This window comes from Tinamus guttatus, unplaced genomic scaffold, assembly GCF_059628265.1.
Source record: "Tinamus guttatus ecotype Peru unplaced genomic scaffold, ASM5962826v1 Tinamus_guttatus_pri_ptg000048l, whole genome shotgun sequence".
In the NCBI taxonomy this organism is placed as follows: Eukaryota; Metazoa; Chordata; class Aves; order Tinamiformes; family Tinamidae; genus Tinamus; species Tinamus guttatus.
The window spans coordinates 11,236,008-11,250,779 of record NW_028288582.1 but is presented as its reverse complement, the minus strand read 5'-3'; the positions used below and the strand labels follow the sequence as shown (position 1 = coordinate 11,250,779).

The 14,772-nt window shown below is 42.6% G+C and overlaps 1 non-coding gene across 1 annotated transcript; it reads right to left on the bottom strand.

Annotated features, from left to right (window-relative positions):
* Positions 1 to 14,029: 14,029 nt before the first annotated feature.
* Positions 14,030 to 14,293, bottom strand: LOC148595919 (small Cajal body-specific RNA 13). The gene has a single exon (XR_015914395.1).
* Between the last annotated feature and the right edge of the window lie 479 nt (positions 14,294 to 14,772).

Sequence of the window (14,772 nt, the reverse complement as noted above, 5' to 3'; positions counted from 1 at the left end):
TAGAGATGAAAGCTTCTCTGGTGTTTACAAAGCTAGCATAATTAGTTAAATACTTTACACCCAAACCCATGCTGAGCCTGCTGTCTTTCGCCAGCACACCTATAGAACTTTCTTGCTGACTTACATGAGGAGCAGCACCTGTATTTGCCAACCACGGCACCTGCCATTCACATAACCACTACCACATTCCCACAGGGACTCAGAGCAGTCATGCAATGAGATTTCTGCATTAAGAAAAATCAGTCATTTAAGTTAAAAAAGAATGCATTGCTTGGGGGAGAACTGACAGCTCTAAAGATTCATTTACTTAGATAATCTTTATGGCATTGGCAAATTTCCTCATGCTGTCCTGCCTTTCCATCTAAGTGACTTAAACCACAGCAGGTACATCAGTGACCACTACTTTCCATCCTCAGCTTCCCTGAGCTTTTTCAGGCTACACTGACTACAGGGACCAGCTATCACTTCTGTTAAACTATTCTTCATTCTTCATAATACATTTTTCCCCCCAGAATTGCCCCCAAAACAGTAAAATGATAAAAGCATGCAATAGTTTAAATGAGATATCACTGCCATACAAGGCTAAGAGAAAACAATCAAAAATAATCCTGATATCCTTTTTCTTCCCCACAGTTTTATTCTGTGTTGTCTCAGTCCAGCTGAGCAAGTGCCTGAGAGAGTCTCATGGGAAAAAGCTTGTAATCTCACGTGTTCTTAAATAAGCCTGAATATCCAGATCTAAGAGCTGAATATCCACATCCAAGAGCTGTTTACTCTGCCTTGCCCATGCCACCCTCCAACCTAGTGACTCAACACAGGTGCCACACACAGCAAGTGTCCCCTCTGAGGTGAGACGTCGCTATCCCTGTATCACAGCTGGAGATACTGGTGCTCTGGGTATAGCCCACCTTTCAAAAGCAGCCTTTGACAGGTCCCAGACCACTTCAGCACCCAACATCACTGGTCACATTTTAAACCTCTGGCCATGCCCACTCACTCAACATCATGCAGGAAGCCTGTGGCAGAGAACCCAGCTCTTCTGAATCGTGGCCTAACACATTAGGAGGATGGTGGCCACGTGCTCAACAGCATCCACCTCATACACCGTTTGGGACTTGTGAAAAAAAAAACTGCTGATGAGTATGCTTTCTGCTCACCAAAACTATATGAATATTTCAGGAGAGTTCCAGCCTGGATGAAATCAATACTCACAGGTACACTTGCTCTCAAAAATCAAGATTTTCAAGGCGTTTCAAAGAATATCGCTCGCTGCATCAAAGATAATTTCCTGAGTCTTCTGTTATTTAGTCCAAGAGGGCATGATATTCTATGAGGTTACAAGGTGCTGTTATTCTTCAGCAGTGGAAGGAACACATCTTGGAGAGGAAGCCTGCAATACGGGCTGCTGCTCAGACTTGGGTTGCTCTTCCTCACTGTCAATGAACTCCTGTGTCACCTGGGCAAACAACACAACACCACATGCCTTAGTTTGTTCGGTTATCCTACAGATAGAGTAATATTCACCGCTGCTCGAGGGAGCCTGGAGGCTTTTGTGGGTCTAATAGTTCTCCCACTAAAGCCAAGGGATATTTTTTTATGGTTAACTGCAGTGGGGGGAGCATCATGTGGCCTTCCATGAAATAATTCTAGGATTCGTTCACTACAGACACTATATGACTAAATCCCTAACTATACAACTAACTCCCCCAGGACAAGCTATCCCATGTGGGCCTTGCATTTTTCTTGTGTTCCCGAGAATTACAGAACAGACTTTCTGTGTGGCACAACCATAACAACAGTTAGTTCATGCTTTTAATACCATTCAACAAAGATCAACCATGAGAAAAAAAAAAAAAAAAAGAAAAGAGCAATCCACAGCTTGATATCTGAATTCCAGGTAAGTTGTTATCTCATGGTTCTCCTTGTTATCTCATTTACTTTCTTCCAGTATGTTATTTCATGCTACTTTATCTGTTCAGTTCCACTGAGGTCCCAGGGCTGACTGCCACTTAATCCTCAGCCTAAAGTCAGAGTAGAAATTCCCTTGAAATCCCATGATATGAAGGACTTCATATCAGGCCCGTGTATTCTGAAGAGATGCTGGCAGTGATAAAGACACGAAGGGACAGCTGTGCTGAAGGAAGTAGGCCAGCCAACAAGAATCCCAAGGGAAAACAAACAAACAAACAAAACACAAAAACAGCAACAACAAAAAAGAACCCAAGTCACCACCTTCCTAAAGTCACTCAAGTCATCACCTTCCTTAAAATCACTGCCTTTTTTCCTAGTAATATGTTGTGTGCTCAGATAGAACAGGCTGTCAAAGGTTGCTTATTAACCTTATTATGTTAAGTGTCAATGAGAATGTGCTTTGGCACATTGATTTAGCATCTTTATCTTGACATTGAGGTGGGGCTATCTAACACAGAAGCAAGTAAATGCCCCAGAGCTCAAAACTCCATGAGTCACTGTTCTTGTAAAACAGGCAATATCATCCCGTGATTCAATCATTAGCAGTGTAGGAACATAATCTGACAAGCAGTGGTTCACTTCACTTTAAGCCCATGAATCTGGGAAGCCAAGAGCAAGGCCTAAAAGCTGTGTGCTTACTGCGTGCCCTGGCTTCATCCAGCTGCAATTCAGCATCTTGCAGAATCATCAATTCTTGTAGAAGGCAACAACTTACTTGAAGCTTCATCTCTGAAGAGTGATTATATAAGGATCTTCAGTTTCATTTGAAAAGATGTTTCTTTGCAACTCTATTTTTTTGCAGAGAAATGCTTATGCCCTAAGCATCCAAACACCAGAAAGCCAAAAAAAAAAAAAAATTCAAATAAGAGAATTGCATTTCAGTTGGTGCTGGCAATATTGCAGCTGATCATTTAAGAATTTTAATAAAACTCTGCCTTCTTAGGTACATGCCAATATCAGACAATCAGACGTAGGAAATGGAATTATCTTCCAGATCAAAACTCAAGGATGTCTAGCATGGGGTCTACCACTAAGACGACCATGGACACCTGCTCTTTATTTTTAGATCTCACAGAATTATAGTCAAATCAAGTGTGACACAACAGAGACATTATTGACCACAGCGAGCATCACTGTAAGAGCAATGTTGCCCAAGAAGTAAAATCATCCCACAGCCGACGCTCCACCAACTCACAGAGCAGGACACGTGGAGGCTTCAGGCCAGACTCGCAGAGCTACTTAGGAACCTGGCTCTTACTGCTGGCCATCTTGGGTAATTAAATGCCTTTGCCTTATATTGTGCCAAATAAGGAACTCTCTTGCCAGTCACACACTGTCAGTATTCCTGGAGCTCAAGAATATTTCCTGTTAGCACTTGGCTTCTTCCTTTTAGATCACTGCGTTTCAATCTTAGCCTCTGGATCTTCAAGTGGACATGTACGATGCAGTTTTAAAGGACTCTTTCCAAGGATCCTGTTGCACCTGCATGTACCTCAGTGTACTCCATGCACCTTGCAACAAGTTTCCAGACAGGCCACAGCTGCCCAAGAAACCCCTTTTTCATCACACAAGGCTCAATGGTTAAAAAAGCCAACACTGTTTCATTGCTACAAATGATCCAAGATTTGCCCTCCCAGCCACATAAAGACATGTATCAATCTGAGTCAGGATGAGTAACGATTGTTTTTGCCCCATTTTTTTTTTTACAGGAATTTTACTTATCAACTTTGCTTTTGAAACAGCCAATTTTTGTCAAAATAAGTTATGGCTAAAGAAACTATTGAGATCACAGCCCTTCTTGTACTTGACGTACTTGTGCAAACGCGTGCCTGGCAGCACAGAGATAGCAGGAGCTGTGCCCTGGGGATGCAGCAATGGGAAACAAAGAGCTTTGTGACTAGCACAACTCAGGAAATCAGATTTCCTACAGAACTATGTGTCTTGGTTGATTCAATGTTTACACTGAACTACACCAAGAATTTCTGTTCTCAGACTCAAAATGCAATGTATCAAATCAGTCTCATCTGTGCGCCGCAAGACTGAGGGAAATGCTGGTTTAGGGTAATTTATCCCCCAAATCCTTTTCATTTTCTCACACAGAGGTATGTTACATCCAAACACACCCTTTGGCCACTGGGTTAAAAAGCTATTGGAGAAAATCCACAAATACCTGGTCCTAGACTTGCATTTTCCCGTTGCGCTATGTTTACAAAACTCGCAAGAACTTCCTTGAAACAGTTCCCCTTATGTCACCTTTAGCTGAAACCAGCAAATGGAAGCAAAATATTATTTAAGGAACAGATATGCACCAAGGTGCATGTGCATACACATATAAGGGACAGCATAAACCTCATTTCCAACAAAACCTGCATGAGGGTTATGTTTTGCAAGCTCTTTTAGGGCTGATGATCCACATGCGTACGCAGAGGTGCTGAGGATCATTCAGGAGCTGCAGAGAGCTGGAGGGGGCACAGGGAAGCGGCTCTCATTGAAGGAAGGGTCGAGGTTCATTTCACTGAGGACAGTGCGTGGAGGCCACATGAAGGAAATTCTGCCTCTGCGGGGAACGCATGCAGAACCACGATGAACAAGACAACAGCACTGGCCATGGAGGGAAGACGTTTTTTATAGACAGCCCATGGCTGCCAGACTCCGCTTCCTGACCACACTCCGGTGACTCACTCAGAAAGTTTGCCCCTTGTTGAAATAAAAGCCGCGCCGGGCTGCAGCGCGCGACGCTTCCCGAGACGCAGCTGGCTGGGCAGCCGCAGACACCGTGCCAAGCAGATGTGCCTTTCCACCAATCAGCTCTTACAGTTTTGTGGCATTTTTCAAATTTCTTCTCTAGAAAACAACTGCTACGTGCAAAGCTTTTCACATTGCATGCAACACGCCACGGGCTTGAAGCAAGAAGTAGCACCAGAAAGTAGCTTAATGATATTGTTTTTCATTAATGGTATGGTATTAATGGTATAATGGTATGTTTTTCATTAATGGTATGTCTTTTTACACATCAATCATTCCTGCAGATTTCAGTGTGATCACCTAGTATAAGCTATTAGCAAGAATAAGGTTTTTCTGGACAAAACCTAAATTCATGCAGACTATAAAAATAAGCAGTTAGGTATAGAAGAGATGGCAGAAATTAGCATATGAGAAAACAGCACTTTATATTGGGGTGTAGGTGTTTCCATGTGAAAGTTGAGCAGAGTCTAAAAAGTGAGCACTAATGGCTCCGCTTGCAGAAAACCTGGGAATCCTTCAGAGCAGCAGGGAAAAATGCAAGGGAGACAAGGTCAGACGCGCTGAAGGGGATCCGGCGCTGAGCCGGGATGCATTAGACGGGTTTGAAGCGGAGCGAGGACAGGATGGAGAACAGAAGCCGGGATCCTGCAAACCGCATCGGAGCCCTGCAGCGGGCACCAAGCCCGGCAGGAACGTGACAGGACAGACGGACCGAGGGACAGGGAGCCTGACACCTGCGCAGGGAAAGTTGCTGCTAACGCAACCCGAGAGAGGCAATTACAAAAACAAACAAATAAATAAATAAAAATAATAAAAAATAAACCAGGAGTTTTGCCCATTTAGCCCACAACACGCAGGGAGCTGCGCTATCACCGCGGGAGCTGTAACTACTCTATCTGCCATTCCTGCTTCGGAGCTGCCCCCTCTCCGCAGCCCGCTCCCTGCGCTCCTCAGCCTGGGAACGGCTGCGGCTGCGCCGCCCGCCCCGGCCCTCCCCGCACGGCGGGCACGGAGCAACAGGCGGCACCGGGTCCCCCCGCGCCCCGCCGGCCCCCGACCCGCGCCCGCCCGCACTCACCGCCGCGCCGGGGCCGCCGCGCTCCCCGCGGGCAGCGCCGCGGGCTCCGCCCTCCGCACGGGCCGCTCCGCCGCCCACGGCGGGGCCGCTGCGCGGAGCCCGCCCCGCCGCAGCGTTATGTAACGCGCCGCCGCCACAGGCCCCGCCGCCGCCACCGCCACCGCCGCGGGGCGCCCGGCCCGGCCCGGGAGAGCCCCGCGAGCCGCCTCCCCGCGGACAGCGGCCACGACGGGGCTCCCCCGGCCCCAACACACACAGCAGGATTCTGCAGGGGAACGTCAAGGCCGGCCTGGGGACTCTGCCTCTCCGCAGCTTTGCAAATTAGAAGATGTGTTCAAAAAAAAAAAAGAAAGAAAAGAAAAGAAAAAAAAAAAAAAAAGGAGCTGCTTGGCCTTCCCTCCCTCCCCACTTGGGTATTCTTTTAACATAGAGACTTCATGCTTAAGCTTTACTCTGTCAGCTCTAGCAAGAGCTAAAGACATACCAGAAAAGATTGAGGAAAAAAAGGAGAAAAACAAGAACAACAAAAACAAACAAACAAACAAAAAAACAAAACTGAAGTTCTCACAACATGACATTTTGAATCCCTAAATGCAGGGAGACCTGGGGCAAAATCAAGAGCATCCTTCAGTGCCCCAGGGCATTCATCCACATGCGGCACAGAGAGCAGTTTTAAACACGCGCCCCTTCTTCCCAAGAGCGCAGCAGGGCCCCGCTGCGCCCAGCTGGGGTAAAGGAAATCACGCCTGGTCCTGCAGGCACCTGCAAGGTTACGACCACAGGAGGTTTCTGAAGCATAGGAGCCAAAACATGTTTCTAGTCTCTGGCATGCTGCTATAAGTTTGATTGAGACTGTTCTTTATTCTGGAAAATCAGTCAGACACAACATGAAAATTGTGTTCTTGTTGCCAACAAAAATATAAGCTTTGAAAGCACCTGGTGGTCAACCAAGGTAGTAGCAGAGTTGAGCTGTGGTTACTGGACAGGTCAGCGCAGCCTTTCTAGGAATGGCTCAATATTTAAACTGCTCCCAAGCCACCGGAACCCTCCTCCCTTGCCCACAAGGGAAGAGTGAAAGGAAGCATCAGTTTAATAGCAAGGCCTGTACTGCTGTGCTGGTTCTGAAAAACCCTGACAGGTCCTATAGCCACAAAATTTGGAGTACTTACAACCCTTTATATTATCACTGAGAGAAAATCTGAATACCATAACCTCAGTGCTTGCAAACAAGCTTGTTATCTAACTTGGAAAGTCTGATTTATTTGCTAGTGTGGTTTTGACAGACTATTTACATAAAGTTTAGATCTTTACCCCACAGTAAATGATTATCTCTTAATGAACTTTGGAATAGCCACAGGGAGTGGACACAGGCCAAAAGCCTTGGACTCCATGAGGTTGTATTGAGAGTTGGTAGAGGATACAGAATTGAATTAAGAACTTATCTGCTTATTTGCATAGGGAAAGCTGGCTAGGTTACAGTGAGTGTAAGAACAGCCTTCATGCAGGCAGTGATTAGTTTATAAAGTCCCCATGCACTTAGAAGTGGCTTTGACTTTTTTAGTAAGAAATAAAAATAACACCTGCATCCAAAAAGCATGCTTATATTGAACAAAGCAGCATTTTATCTTTAAAAAAATATATTTGGAACTTCAGTTCCTCCTCTATTTCCCAGCATGGAGTTTGTCATGGCTGATGAGATCTTATTACTTGAAACAGCTTTGTACATGCTGAGTTACAAAGAAGAATATAATCAGACAAACAGTATGCATTACACAAATGAGTGCTCAGTACATTATCCAAACAGTATAAAGCTGCCCACACACCACACCTGAACAACAAAGTTGCAGTGACTGAAATCAGAGTGGAAGGGTGGAAAGAATCTGTTCAGAGAATAGCAGCAGCTCTGAGAAAAGTGTGTATATATACACATACATATACAGAAGCAGTTTGCTCAGCCTCTAAATAAAAACGTAGTGTCTGTAAACTCAGTATTTTCAGGTGTTTCCTGCGATAGGCAGGATGCTCAGCAGACTGGCCGGCAGGCAGCGAGCGATGCTGTGCTGGCAGAGCGGCGCTGGGTGACACGGGTGACTCCCGAGGTGGAACTGCCCAGCACCTTCCTGACAGCAGAGCAGCACTTACACAGCTGCAGGGCAGCTGCTCCCCCATTAGCACACCACACCCCTTCATCCACACACTAGCTGATGACAAACGAGTACTACAAGACATTAAGATGTTTCCCTTGATGTTTGCTTGGGTACAGCAATGTAAATTATGCCAAATGACTCATTATTTGAAGCCGTTGGGGTGGGAAGAACAGCTTTTACTGGGAGAACATTTGTTTACAGCGTACCAGTGACATCTTCAGCACGGGTTTTAACGCTGGGGCATCTCAGACTTTTCTAGCTACTAGGAGTTGCACGTTGTTGGACAGAACCTCATTTGGTGTCAATAGGAGCTGCTCCTCAGTAAACAAGGGATGAAGAGCCATAATCTCCTGTTAATGTGAAAACAGAAAAAATCTTCAGTATCACTTGGGCAGGCACAACATCAGTAAAACAAGCTCATTTTTAACTCTGTATTCACAGAGATTACAGACACTTAACTGCATCTCCCTTCTTCATGTTAAGGGTCTTTTGTCTAATTAGGCTCCTTGTCCTGGGCAGCCTCAACAGTTCTGCATGAAATAGACACAGCCTCATGACACAGCATCAGTTCTGTCACTCCTGTCCCAAACAGCCCTGCTGTTAAGCACATACTACTCAGCTCAACTCATTAGAATACTCAGATAGCTGAACACTCCAAGAACACTTGACATTTAAGCAGATTCTACAAAACATTTTAAGTGGAATGACTTTTGGATCCTTTTGTGACAATATGCTTTCATTTAAACAGGAAAAAAAAAACTTGCAACTCCTTATTCATTAGCTTTTAAGTTAAAATATCCAAGTCTGGATTTACTACTCCCAATACCACTGCTAGAACCAGAGCGTGCAACCAAGAACAAAGAAAATCTGTTAGCATTTTTCTGCTAGGACTGTCAAAGAAACATCCAATCTCTGTAGTTTCTGCAGTTAATAGAAGAAAGCTTAACAGTGAAAAATCAGGGGACAAGCTTGGCAGATAAAGTCCACTGAGTAAGACAACATAAACCTTCCTTTGGTCATTTTTAAGCAAGGTGCTATTTGTATCATGTTCTAACCATTTTTAGGATTCTTCAGATGAACAGCACTTGCTTAAATCACACCATATTGATTGCAACATATGCTCTAAAGGAACAGTTTTCATTTGTATGATACTGGAGTCCTTCAGCACACTGGAAACATTCCCAAACAACATCCAACACGCCTGCTCAAACCAAATCTTTCTTGGGAACAAAGGAATTTAGGCAAGAGATAAATAAATACTAATAAGCCTTTACTTTTCTGAGAGTTTGTACTCTGGTATCCTGCTGCTTGCTTTCTTTTTAGCAGCAGCACTGTCCCAAAGCACATATGAACTCACTTAACTCATCTCTACTGCTCGTAGTATTAAAAATGGACTGGGCTACATGTGTTGATATTTTCCTTGTCGCCATATATTTTTCTAAGTTACAGAAGTAAATGACAATGTGATAAATACCTGAAGCCCCTGAAGTCCTTTGGACAAATAACAAAACGTGACCTTTGAAGTAAAACATGTCCTGACCTTTATTAATCATGATTACATTCAGCTCTCCTTGCTTCCTGTTACCCCAGGCCCTTGAGCACTGTATGCAGCGATAAAGGCAGGTTTGCTATTTTAATTTCCCTAACACTTGGTAAGCTGGAGTTATGCCTTCATCTCTACTAGCCTCCCTGCTTCCAGGCACACCGACTTTATGAAGCACTTCACTTACTTGTATCCAGCCTTTTAAGAGGTGGGAAACATTAGGCAAAAATGGCACTGGGCACCAGTACCTAAAGATGTGTAGTTACAGGAGAAATCACAAACTTTAACCATTCCTTGCTGCATGGTCCTTAAATCATTCACTACAGTAAGCTCGCATAGAAGTAGAGCACAGTATTTCCTCACATCAACAGTTCTGCCAGTTAAAATACAGACAACAGCTGCTAGAATGCATTTTTTTTCCCTTAGGGCTCCCATGATTAACAAGCAAAAACCTAGCATCAAAACAAACCTCCGGAGAAAGATCTAAAGGACTACCAATAAGGAAAGGAGTTGGGCATAGTTCAGAGATCTGTTTTTACCCTATGAAACCCCACTGTCACAGGTGGTGTTCTAAAACTCAACTCTTTTTCCAGGCTTTTGGCTCATGGGACAAAAGACTTTTTATTTTTAAATGAAGTCAAACTGCTCAAAAATTAGTGCTTGAGCAAACAGCGAGTGCTACAATCACATGTAAATTTTAAGATCTCCATCCCTCAAGTAGCCAGCTACCTCCAGGGAGGCTGTTCAGAAGTCTCAGCTGCCAGTCAAGTTAAGAGCAGGCAGCTCCTACAAACCCCAGGAGAGCCCGGGCCCCTGCAACATTAGCACTTACATGACTGCACCACAAAAACTGGACTGAAAGGCAAACAAAGATTGGAGAGCATTTCTGAGCAATTCTGCGCTTTTACTGTTTATGGACAGTGCATCTATGCAGTACTTGTGGAGAAGCTGCCCATCCTGTGATGGGATCGCTTGCCCTTTCAAAAGGCACAGTTAACCACCAAATCTCCACACTCGCATCTTACAGCTACAAGCATTAAAGGCACTGCGTGCGAACAAACACAATTAAGATAATTAAAACACTAAAAAACATTTGGGACTGCTTTATCAATTAGTTCTGTTGTTCCTTAAAACAGATTTTAAGGAGATATTGGTTTTCCTACTTCAAAATGAAAAGAAAAAGACAATTTAGAAGACAAAAACCTCCTAAAAACTCCCATTTTATGTCCATATTGTTTGTTTTTAAAACAAAGTATAGAGAATTTGAAGTTCACCTGAAATTCAGGTTGCTGGCCTCCCTTTGATAATTTGTATTTTAATCCATCTCTCAATCAATTTTGACTTTGTTCTTGCAACTTTTAGTTCACATATCATAAGTGCAAGTCTGCAACACACCTGTTCTTTCACAGGTTGTTCTTAAACCAGTTATCTAAAGGTCAGACTTGTTGAAATTCTAACTGCTCAGGACAAGGTTTTTTGTGCCTGAAGGATATACATAAATCCAGAAAACGATACTGACGAAACCCCAGTCTGCTGTGATCATGCAATACAAATGAACAACACAGCCCAAGATAGTAGAGCTCAGACAAGGAAAGTTTCGAACCATCAATTTCTAAGCCACATTTGTCTACTGAAAAGCATCACATTTTATATCCATCTCACCCAAATTTTAGTTAGTAGAGCATAAAACATTATATACCATGGGAAGTTTAAGTCAAAACAATTCAAATTGTATTTCAATCAGTTAAAAACTTGACAGAAATCTTCAAACCACATGGAAATCCAAATCCACATCAAACCCACATAAGTTGTAAACAAGTGAGATGAGGTCCTTTCATCCCTCAGAACACTTCTATAAAAGAACAAAGAACAGCCCCAATTTTAGTGATTTAGTTTATTTCCTTTTTAAGCCCCACTTAATACTTCAAAATGTCACCTCTGCACTACCACAAGCATGTAGCTGAGATTCATTCAATACTTTTAACAGAAATAACATCTTGGCTATATGTAATATCTTTATCCCCAAAACATTAGGAATTGAAAACTAATGTTTTAAAGAGGAGCTTCCATGCCTCTCAGGATTACTTTAATACAGATTTGTCAAGCAAAGATTAAGCAGTAGCAATTCATGTGATTTAGACTTACAGCATAGGTTAGACTATAATTGCTTTTGAAAGGAAAGTTAAAGACTTGTATTACAACATGCACACACTCCTAGAAAGAACTGAAACACTGAAGGGTGTGATAAGTTCAAATCTTTATTCAAATCCTGTAGCATCAAATTTAGAACTGTTAAAATATAAAATCATAATTAAGGTTCTCCATAACAATTCCATCCATTTCACAAAAGGTGGATTGTGCAAAACTCAGGGGATTCAACTGTACATGAGATTTCCTCAAATAAAAATGTATGTGTGTTACCTCATGGTTGGCACTCTCTCCACTGCCAAAGATATAGCCATGCTGCTCAAGGAAAATTTTTGTAAGAGCTGCTGTGCACTCAGCTGCCATATCCAAGCTCTCAGGGCCCCCTCGTGGAGATTAAGCACACACGAATCCACCACCACAACTACACACTCTAGACTGTCAAGCTAGGTCAACAAAAACACTCCTGTTATCACAGCTATATCCAGATTTTGCTGGTATGTCTTAGCTAGGTCATATGAAAGGCAGGAAGTGCCCTGGGGTCTTCCCAGAATTCAAGAAACACCAGAAAATCCTTTGAGCACTTGCAGTTAAGTTACAGTTTGTAAAAATTTTCGTAAATTTCAAGCCCAGGATCCTGTTTTTCAACACTGATCAAAAGTGAATGCACAGAAAAGACATGCACATGGTTATAATCCCAATTTCTAATTTTCTGTGGCTCAAGACTTAACATAATGACTGTATCTTAAACACATCAGATTTTACTTTCTTAAATTTGCCCTATCTTTGTTGTGCCTATTTAAGTTTTCAGCATGCACAATTCCTAAGTGCAAAGATAGAAGAGATGCTCTCATTGGAGTTCACATGCTTAGCTCTACTCTGCATATAAATTAGATGTTTATAAGACTGTGCTTCCTCTACAATACAGGACATCTCAAGCATCTGCAAATAATTTTACCAAACTCTGATTAAACAGAATATTTGCAAGAAACTTGACGACCCAGAAGAATTAACACATTTATCTCAAGGATTATACTAGATGGTGCCTCCTCACACAGCTTCAGGACAGTTCCATCATTCACAACATTTACTTCTGAGAAGCATATATAGAGATCATAGCATTAAGAGTCAAGCTTCAAGTCTAAAGAATCCTTAGTTTAGAAGTCTGCATTCAAGCTTAAATGTCATGTTCTATAATTTGTTAAATCTGGGGCTCAAACAATTTGCCTTTGATGACTAGCACCACTTTTTTGCCGAAGGTATTCCTTACATCACTTGAACAACTGGCTTGATCATTTAAATCACCCATCAGTTAAATTGTCCTTGCTAAACTCATACATGTTCTTTGCCTCAGTCAATTATAACTTAAACTCATTTTCAAACAAACAGTCCCTTGGGAATGTGCTATAAATCAAAAAATATGAATTCATTACCACCTAGTAGCAAAATAAACTTGCAAAAAACTTAGTTATTAGATTTCTCATTGGTCTCAAGTTTCTACCAATAAAATCCACAAAGTACTTCCACCTTTCTGTTACTTGACAACTTTTTCAAGCTATCAAAGTCCTGAAGGTTTTGAAGATATCAGAGCTGTTTCTTCAGCATTTGTATTCTGGGCATCCCCGCACATTTTAACAGTCCTAAACCGCATGTACATGTTAAGAACTCTTAATGCTCTCAAAGTTAAGTTGGTGCTGCCAGACATTGCCCTGACAGCCTATGTCCAAATTACTCACCAAGCAGGCAAATCAAGAGCATTCTAAACTATCCCCCTAAAAACCTTCAAGAGGAAATCAAGCTACCTAAGCAGAGCTCAAAAGTTAAGGCACATAGCAGACTTGAAGGCACCCTCACAAGTCAGGACAACCTAGAAATACTGGGTACGAAGGTGTCCCATTTCCATAAGATGGAATTAAAAGCCTTTTTACCAACCTTTACCACCAGCTACCTTAGCTTTTTTTATTCTTCTGATGATAACATCCTTAAATGTCTAACTTCTCCTCTACACCATAAAGCAACCTGAGACTGACAATTCACAACTAATAGCTCTGTTCAGCAGCACAAGACTGAGTGTAATCTAACCTGTGATTCTAATCTTGAATGTTTAAGCACAGCAGTTTGAATACTGGTACTTTCACTACTGATTTCGGAATGAGATGATAATTTTCTTCTGGAACATCAGCAACATGTCAGGAGTCCCATGGGGGTGCCATTAGTATTTCTTCTGAATGGATGACTTAAATCATTATCTGAAAAATACAAGAAGTTTCACTTAGACAGATGAAAGACTTGACCAGATAGAGAGTTAACTATTTCTCTATAGCAAGTATATAGTTATATTGTGAAGTCAGGTACTTGTTGTGTTAACCCAGTACCCAGGCTCTGGAGAACATTCCCAACATGTATAGCAGTTTTAAGTGCTCAGCAGGCACTACTCAATGTGCTGAGCAATATCGGACTGCAGAGTTGCTCTCGCTGTTGACTGATCAATAATGACACGGGCAGAGTCATTATCTCCGTGGCAACAGGCTGTCCTGTGGGAGGAACAACACACACGCAGCCTGCGCGCTCGGCGGCCGTGCCTCGGCTTCCTCCGCGCTCTCCCTGCGCGGCCCGCGCGCCCCCGGACCAGCCACCGAGGGCACCTCTCGGACCGCGCAGGAGGCAACTGCGAGGGGCTACAGAATTCCCAGAGAAACCACCTCAAGGGTTTTGCTGCTTTACACCCTTATTTCACTTTTTTTCCTGAGCATCTCCTTACAGAAATAGGTAGAAAGAAATCTGAAGAGGCAAAAGCCCTAAGGCTCTCTTCACAGACCAACATTTTCTCAACTGAAGATATTTAGTTTGTCTTTCAATAAAGAAAGGACTTCACTTTTAAGCCAATTACCACTTAATTATTTTCTTACTTACCATGATCTTTTAGTAGGATTCTTTTTGCTAGCTCAAAAAGTAATTCACTTGGTCTATTACAGGTAACATTTAGTAAGGTTCTGCCTGTGGATATCACACCAGTTGAACAAAAAGCAAACCTGATTTTTTCCTTACAGAAATTAATAAAGTATCACAGAGTATAACCAAATAGTAATTTTATGCATATTGAACAACTTGCACCATATTAGTCAGTAAAAATGAACTCAGAA